The following is a 9,542-nucleotide window of genomic DNA, read 5'->3' on the forward strand; positions in this document are numbered from 1 at the left end:
TGTTGGCTTTTCTGGCCTTGAGCTGATAAAGGAGGTGAGGCATAATCACTCAACCCTGAACCCCCACTCCCTGCTGACATATAGAGTTATTCCTCTAATGGTAAGTCCAAAAGGGTCCAGATTCTCCCTATGTCTGAGCAGGCAGTTTTCCCAGTGTCTGGTCCCAGGAAGAATAAGTCAAATTCTTCAAAGTCAACAGAGTATAACCTGAAAAGTGGTAGAAAATGTCCCCAGTAATATAGAGAAATAGAAATGCAGGGAGAGAGATCAGAAAAATGTTCTGGAAATGCTGAGTAAAATATGGAGATATATCAGGTTATTGTTCTTTCCTCTATGAGAAAAACCTGGACAAACTGTCCAGTACTTGCATCTAATTGTAGTAAAATTTCACCCTAGAGAAAGCAAGCTGGACATGATCTTTCAGAAGTAACAGCAGAAGCACCCAGTGTTTCTAGCCAGGAGGATATATGGTCAAAGAACTATCACTGCAAGGGCAGATAACCTAAGGTTTGTAGGAGAAGCAATTCCAAGAGATGCTGAGTTCCCATCCTTGACAGTGAACAGCCATAGGAATGAGTCGCTGACCCACATGTGCTCACTAAAGAGGCAGGAGAGAAGAAAGCAAAAGAAGGGGCTGATGGGGAAGAAAAGAAAGGGAGAAGGGACAAGAATGAGGAGGAAAAAGTGTGATATAGAAAACAAGAGAGGTGGCAGGGCAAAGGGAGTTGGGGGAGGAGATGAGGAGAGAAATTAGGAGAGAGGGGAGGAATAAACAGAAGACGAGAAGGAGGGAAGACAGAAGAAGGGATTAGAGGAGTGAGGAGAAAGAACAGAGGAGGAAGGTTTCTGCTGGATTTGTAATATTTTCTCTCTGAAGCTAAGTGTGGGTTCACATTGTTTGTTTCGTTCACTATACTCTCCTCTATGCTATTTTGCATGCCTGTATCATTTTATAATTTTCTAGAAAAGAAAGAGGAGGAAGAAAGAGACTGAGAATGAAGAGGAGGCAAAAGAAGATGGCAATACTGTCTTCCCTTCTTTCTTTGACAAATGGAATCAGAGGGTTGGAGAGGTACAAAATAATAGCATTAGTGGCTTCTCCATCCACGTGAGAGGTCTTTGGGATCATAACGCTGGTTTTGTCCACTACGCCTGATTCCAAACGAGGCACCTGAATCTTAACTAGGTGGAAGCTATGGTCCCTCTACCATTCTCACTGCTGCATTGGAAGATCAGAGCCTCCAGATTTGGCACCCAATTCCATTTCTCCTTCAACTCAGTGTGTCACCTAAACAATTCAACTCATGTTCCCTGAGCTCTTGCTCTGTGCCAGAAACCATGCTGGGGAGTAGGATGCAAACCAGTGACCCTTTTCTTCTTGAAGAGTTTTTGGGTAGAGGAGAACTGCTCTAAGCACTGGTTTTCCCATCTGTAGAATGAGGGGGTTTGCTTCAGTCATTTTCAACATGGGCTTGCTTGAGCCCTAGGATTCCAAGGTGTGACTCAGACTGAATGGAGGAGCACGGCAACCCCCTTAGAACAGCTTAGCTTTATTCTGTCTCAGATATCGGGATTGGGCTTAAGCTGGATTTAGAAATATGATTTCGCTGCTAAAGAAGATCTGAAAACCATTGAATTCAATGGTCCTTAAGGTCTAAAGTTTAAAGTTCTCTGTTCTATTTGTAAGGTTGAATGATTCCTTGAAGACTCTAATGATAAGAATTCATTTGTTCATTCATTCAGCAAATGCTTATTGAGGTTCTCCATAAATGCAAACAAAGACACAATCAACAAATACATAAAGAATCTAATAAAATACGGTACTGGCCACAGAGGACACAGAGGATGGAGAAGAGGTTATGGAGGGCATCCTGGAGAGGACACTCTTGGAGCTGAGATGTCACCAGTTAGAGACCCACTTTGAAAAAATCTGGGAGAAGGGTAGTCCAGACAAAATGAATAGCCAGTGCAAAGGCTAGGTGATGAAAATGAATCCTACATGTCCAGTACTGGGGGATCCAGGTCATAGAAGGCAACGGTGAAAGTGGTATGACATGAGATGGAGTCAGGAAGGTAGTTAAGGCCAGGTGATGTAGGTTCTTGCAGATTTTGTAAAGAGTTTGGACCTTCTTCTAAATTCAGTAAGATATCTTTGGGGAGTTTCAAAAAGGGCTCTGATGTGATCTGATTAAATTTCATAAAGATCACTCTGGCTGCTATGTGGTGGATGGATGGTAAAGGGGGCAAAACGGAGACCTCTCTTTGGTGGTGCGGATGATAGATAATGGAGACGCAGGTATAAATAGCAGAAATTGTGAGAAAAGGTCAAACATGGCACATTGAGAAATGAGAAAAAGGTTTCATGATCACTACACATCCAATACCTTTCTAGACTCTAAATATATGAGTTTTGATCTTAACCTTGCTTTTTGGTGTCTAATTCTGCCCCCACACTTATGCTTAGTAATTCCAGAAGGCAAAAAGAAAGCCAATTCCCTTTGGCTTCTTGACCATTTGGGGAAAGTGTAGACTCAGACAGACCCCCCAAATTTACCAGCTCTTTTTTCCTTACTGAGAAGCCTGCTGGGGTATTTTTCAATTGGAAGGACAAACAAAGGTGTGGACTACAAACATTAACTCTTTAATCTCAGACGGATAAGCAGTAATACTTGCCAACAGATCTGACCAAGCAGTTAACTGAATTTAAATGGAAGGGAATTGAAACTTGAATGTGAAGAACCACAAGATCCAGTGGTGAGTGATCAGTAATTATTTCTTAAGTGTCTCCCCAAAAATCTTGGCCTCATACTTTGCAGAATATAAAAGGACGATGAGACATATTACTTCCTTTTAAGAATGTACCCTTCAGCTGGAGGAAAATAACCAACACATGAAATAGAAATCTGGCTGGCCAAATGGAGTGGGCAGATGGAGGTCGGGGGTCTCCACTCTTGCCCCAAGCTGGCTTCAGGGGATTTGGGGTTCTAGTTCCACCTCTGTGACTTAGGACAAACCATCTAACTCTTCTGGAACTGATTCCTCTTTCTTAAAACATGGGTAATGATTCCCAACCTTCCTAGTGGGGATTATGTGGGATTTGAAAATGCTTTGTAAGTGGTAAAGTGTGGTATAAACAGTAAGGTTTATTATTACTGACTCTAAGTACAGAAAGAAGGTGAAAGGAGATGGCAACATGTCAGCAGCTAGAGCCTTTTCTGAAAAACAAAAATCTAATCAACCACCTCCTGCTCAAAAACCACCCATACTCCCCGTTGCCTAAAGCAGGGGTTGGAAAACTATGTCCCACCCCTCAGGCTAATTCTGTTCCACCGCCAGTCTTATAAATGAAGTTTTACTGGAATACAGTTATAGCCATTGTGGGCATATTGTCTGCGACAGCTTTCCTGCCATAATGGCCGGTGAGCAGTTGCAACAGAGACTGTATGGCCAAGAAAGCTGAAAATATTTACTATCTGGCCCTTTAGAGAGAGGGGAGAAAAAAAAAAAAAGACAATGACAACAAAAAAACCCTGCTGACTCCCAGCCTAGAGGATAAAGTCTAACCCTGTTTAAAATGTAAAGTCCCTTGATAGTTGAAGCAGGATTTGAAAATATAAAAGGAATCAAATATCTTCCTCCAAGTCATCCCCAACTCTATACACCATTTTTGTAGCATTTCCAAGGCACTCGTTCCACATGAGGCAACATTATCAGGGATCTCCTTAGTACTAAATGGGGATCAAGTGTTACTTTTTTTTTTTTTTTTTGGTAATCTCTACAATGTTTATCATAGTCCCCAGGTCATAACGTGTCCTCAGTAAAGTATAACCAAATTCAATCTGAGTCATAAATAGAGCAAATATAGTACTCTAAAGGGCAAACAGAGAACTACTCATGATATATCATTGATAACATATCATTAAAAGGGAAAGCAATTTGTAAGTGAATTAATTAATTTGCTCCTAATTAATTAGTTGTACAAATATTTATTCCATGACAACAGCTATTCCATGCTATAGAACCTAAGGTAGATTAGGTAATATGGGATTATATTTATTGCTTGACAAGAAGGAAACACCTGTTCTGTGTCAAGCTGGAGATAAAGAAGAGGGTTCAAAGTGGACTACGACCACCGTCTGATCTCAGGGAGCCTGCAGTTGAGTTGGGGATAGTCACTACACAGCGAGATGAGTGCAATGCCAACGTGGTACAGAAAGCATGGAGGTGACAGGGAGACGGATAGGATTCCTGGGAATATTATTATTGCAAATTTCCTCCCATATATTTACCTTCAGTTTACTCTCCCAAGGAAAAGTAAGTGAGCCAAGGCCCACTCACACGTACCCCATGGTCTCCAGTTGGGATCTATCTGAAGAGCTAATATTGACTATGCTGACCGTTTTATATAGATAGTCTCATTTAATCCTCACAACAATTCTACATGGTTTGACAAAGGCCAAGTCACTTGTTCCAGGCTAACAGTCAGAAAATGGAAGATTCTAGCTCAAGTCTATCATCAGCTAAAGCCTAGCTTTTTTTTTTTCTTTACCCTTTATTGTAGAGCCTAATTACATGGCAGAGAAGAGGACCAGGAGTCTATTCTAGAGTAAGTCTGAAGTTTCTGATCTACACAGATAGTACTAAATCTTTCTGTGCCTACTGAATGGGCACTTATTTAGCGAGGACTACCCAAAGGCATGGCTGGAACATAAACAGTCAGTGTGTGTTCAGTACATAAATAGTCAAGGGAGGAGAGAATAAAGTGTTGCGAAGATCAGCAATAACTCCTAGCCACTGGGTGTGCACCAGACTACTGAAACTATCTCTGGGGAGTGATTCTGGACTCCAGACAAGACATTAATTAAGCCCTAACCACTGAGGGCTAGGGAACTCCCTATCAATTAATGGCCACTGGGAGTCTGTGAGACCTGAGGCCTACAGAGGGTCATTCCCTTTAGCCAGGTGTACTCTCTGGGACATATCTGTGCAAAGGTCACAATGGGTACTGGGGGCAGAAGAATTGGATATATAACTCTTCATTTTTTAAAAGTGGAAATTTTTATATTTGCTAAGCTTCCTAGGTTATGTCTAGGACACAGTAGTTTCTACATTGACTTAATTATTCAAATTGTCACTTTCAACTTTTCATTCCAAATATAACATAAACCAATAGACATATGGAAAAATGCCCAATCTTAAATAAATTTCATAATGAGAATAGTGAGATAAGATTCTTCCCCAATTTGGCAGTAATGAAAAAAATCATCTGAAATTTACCAAACACAGTGACAAAGAGACTCTGGTAAAAAGGCCTTCGCATGTAGTAATGGTGGGGTACATGGCACTAGAACTTACTGGAAGGAAGAGCAGTAATATCAATTAAAAAAAAATCTATGGGTACTTTGACCCCCTAATTCTTATTCTAGGAATTTATTCCAAGGAAATAATTCCAAGGTTCACATACTTTTAAAATGTTATTTACAGCATTAATAAAACCAACTACTTTGAAACAACCTAAATATTAAATATTTATAAAAAATACTATTAAATACTATTCAAATAGGTCATGGTTAACCAACCAGATAACAAAACAGCAGAGTCCTATTAGCCTATCTAAAAGAATGGTGTGAATCTACATGTCATAACATGGAACTTTCTCCATGTTGTTCAGTCAAACAAGCAAACAAAAAAGGCTTCTATAAACCTGCAAGTGTATGTAAAAAGCATGCAATGAATGTTGCAGATGTTACCAGCAAGTTGCCTAGAATGAACGTCACCAAATTGGTGGTACAGAGTGGCTCTTTCTGGGTGGTGAGATTTCAGGTGCTTTTTTTTTCTTCCTTTTTTTAATTATCTACATTATTTGAATTTTTACACAATGACTATGTAATATCCTTGAAAATGGAAAATGAATGGTTTTTAAAGATCAAGTGCAAACATCTCAAGGGTATATGAATTTTCTGGAGAAAAGGCAGGGCTAAACGAGAATAATGGCAGACTTTCAGAAGAAAAATGTGGAGGGATTTTGAAACTGTCTGACAGCTTTACACGAGAAGCTTCATCCTTCCCCAGTCCTGGAGGAATCAGGAAAGGCCAGTGGTTTGGAGCCCGTGCTCCAGGGTCAGTCCTTAGGTTCGAATATTAGCTCTGTCATTTACTAGGAGAGTGATGGGGCAAATTACTTAACCTCTTGTGTCTCAGTGTCCTCATTTATAAAATAATAGCAGATAAAAGCAAATAGCACCTGCTTCTAGGATTGTGGTAAGGGTTAAGGACTAAATGAAAGACACCTACACAATGTCTGGCACATCGCCAATGTTCAGTAAACATTAGCTCTTATGAAAACCAGCTTCACACAATTGTAGCCTAAGTGAGTTAAGTTATCCAGAATGAAGTGCTAATATTCATCCAGAATGAATAGTTAGGGAGAGTAAGGAAGTAGTGGACAATTAGGCAAAGAAATTCACAAAAGTAGATATCAAAATATCTAGGCTCTGCAGCACAAACATTTAGTGTATGAGCTGTGTGGTTTCAGGCAGGTGACTTAACCTGACGAGTCTTAACTGCTCATTCTGCAGAATGGGGATCATATACAGAAGGCCATTTTGAGGAATAAATGTCAATACCACAGTGCATGGTTATAATAAGTTTTAAATACATATTTGGAACCATTAATAACGATAATTATTATCTACTATGAGATTCAGTAGAGCACCCTGTCACTACAAGTAACCAGGTAGGCTTACTTACTGCATGAAGAAGATGATGCAGAGAGGATTTAGTCAAATAATGAAGGGACAGACAACTGGATTTTTCCAGACCTAAAAATTCTGCAGTCTTTGAAAAACATAAAACTGATTGTGAAGGTGGAGTTGTTCAGGACTGTCCTACAGAGTGGTGTGGGAGCCCATCACTGGCAGGGCTATCTCCCCAGAGAGCTATGGGGTGCTGCAGTTCTCAGAGGCCAACCCTACTCTTGAGACAGGTGAGGCAAGTGTGAGATGGGTGCCCCAAACTCTGTCCATTCTGTCCCAAGAGTGGCTCTGCCTGCTCTGGAAAAGCTGTGGAGAGTTGTTCTGGCACCCAAAACAAGGAAATCTGGCTGCAGATGAGGATGACAGTGTTCAGAGCAATAATGAGCCCATACTGACCGCTTACTGCATGCTGATCTTTGCACTGAGAGATTTGCATAAATGTCTCATTGACTTCTCCCATCAGACCCATGCATCTGTAAGTATCTATGCTATCAGCATCACCTACGTTTTACAGATTTAAAAAAAAAAAAAAATGAGGCTCAGAGAGGATAAGTATTACCCCCAAACCCTTCAGCCAGGAAAGGACAAGGGTTTTAACTCAGGTCTAAGGTACATTCAGAATGTGAGGAGTAATTGTAAGGCCTCCTGACAACTTGATAACTCATTAGCATTACAGATGGGTCCTATTCCCTTTCAGACCAGCCACTAAACTGCCCCAGCCTCACAGGCTTAGTTGGTCTTTCTCAAGGTAGCTGGGAGCCCAAAAAACCGAAACTGCCATGGGCATTATCTAACAATTCCTGGCTGGAATTATCTCCAGCCAATTATCTCCAAGATAATCCCAGTACTTAGCACTTTTATTTTCCTTTAAAATAAAAGTCAACCCAGGTGTCATTCACACTTGCCTAGTCTGGTGCTGTGGGATCCACTGGACTTCTAGAAATCAGGTTTTCTTTACCATGGCAAGTGCAGCGGACAGTCCCCTGTACCTCTCCAGACCTGCACACATCTTCAAACTCTGTTCTCAAATCACTGGTATAACCTGCCTCACAATGCAGGCAGATCCCAAGGGGACAAATTCAAAACATCGTGGGGAAGAACGCAGGCTTTGGAATCACAGACTCCCAGGTTCACATCTTGGCTTGTTCCTGGAGTAGTTACCCTCCCTGAACCTCAGCTTCCTCATCAGTCCAATAAGGATTCGACACTCACAGCTGTGTTGTAAGGATTAGTGAGATAATGCAGTGTTGGAAAGGGGTGGGGGTGCTCACTTAGGGGGCACATATACTAAAATTGGAAAGGAAATGGGGTGTAGAGGTTAAGAGCATAGACTGTGTAAGTTCAGACACTAGCTCTATCATTAGCTATGTGTCCTTGGGCAAGTTATTTAACCTTTCTGGGCCTCAGCTTCAGCTGTAAAATGGGGATAATGATAGTATCCACCTCTCTGGGGTAGGGAATGAATGAGTTATGTCTTGGAAAGTGCCTAGAACAGCACCTGGCATGCTAGTGAGCACTTCTAAAATGTGAACTGTTATGATTAATGCATGTAAAGGCCTCAGTATGGTAAAAATAAGTATTCAATAAATGGTAACTGTTTTCGCTACAAGGTACATCTTCTGTGGATAATTTTATGCACCTTCATCTCCTGGAAAGCAATTGAAAAATGAAATCATTAGGGGAAAATCTTGTTCTTAGGTAAATGCTGCAGCCAAAGCAGAGGTAACTCACTGCCCTGTTGTGCTGCCAGGACACCATAGGACCCCCGCACCACACCCAGCCCTCCTTGGCTTCCAAGGGATCTGCCTTTTATTCAGCCATCCACTTTCTCAACAGATGCTCATTATACACCCCAAGTGAGCCTAGAAGCAGGCTGGAAATACCCAAGCAGTTAAAAAAAAAAAAAAAAAAAAAAAAAAAAAGCCTCCGGCCCCTGTCCTACTGAGCCTACAGGTTAGTGGGGAAGCTACACACTAAATAAATGCAGACACAGATGATTCCTTCAGGACGGCGCAGTTTGTGTTATGAAGGATATGCAGAGAAGGTACAGGATGGGGTCCTGCTGTGGTCTAGCGCTGAAGGTGTGTATGAGGGAGGAGTCCTTGGAAAGATTCCCTGAGGAAGTGGCATATAAGCTGGGACTTCAAAGATGAATAAAAGTTTGTCGGGTGATGCCTGGGAGTGGGAGGAGGAAACAGTCCAAACAGATAGGCATTTTGTTTCAAGGTCTTGCGGCCACAATGTGGCTGGCTCACTAGGGGAACAGAAAGAGGGGCATTTCCGCTGACTTACTCCCAGAACAGCCACCCTAATGGACTTGGTCAAGGTGCTGGTATTTGGAGAGAAACCCAGGTCTGAACTGCCTTCTCAGTTGCAACACTTCTCTCTTCCCTTCCAGATGCTTCCCACTTCCTGGCAGGACTGCCAGGCCTCAGACTCCTGCCGTGAGGCCAAGTGAGCTCAATTCTCGCTCAGATTTCCAGAGCTGTGGACGGGGTTCCCATTGCCTACATGTGAGCTTCAGCCGAGACACTCCAACAAGGATTCTGCCCTCTGAATGCCTTCAGATGCCTCAGTCCTACCCTGGTCACAGCCCACTGGGTTTTGTGACGAACAGGGAAACAGCATGAAAGAAAGCAATGGCCCCAAAGGAGGAACTTGTGATTGACACAAATGGGAATGTTCCCTTAGGGGCATCATGTATCGTCAAAGAATCCAGCCCCCAAGTTATTGATTTCCCCACCAGTTTACATGTTACAGAAAGTAGATGTGCTTAAGTTTTCTACA

The 9,542-nt window shown here is 41.9% G+C and overlaps 1 protein-coding gene across 1 annotated transcript in view; it reads right to left on the reverse strand.

Moving 5' to 3' along the window:
* DOCK2 (dedicator of cytokinesis 2) overlaps nt 1-9,542 on the reverse strand; it is a 403,190-nt gene that overhangs the window by 178,487 nt on the left and 215,161 nt on the right. The gene's annotated exons all lie outside the window — the stretch shown is intronic.

This window comes from Martes martes, assembly GCF_963455335.1.
Source record: "Martes martes genome assembly, chromosome: 5".
NCBI classification, from domain to species: Eukaryota; Metazoa; Chordata; class Mammalia; order Carnivora; family Mustelidae; genus Martes; species Martes martes.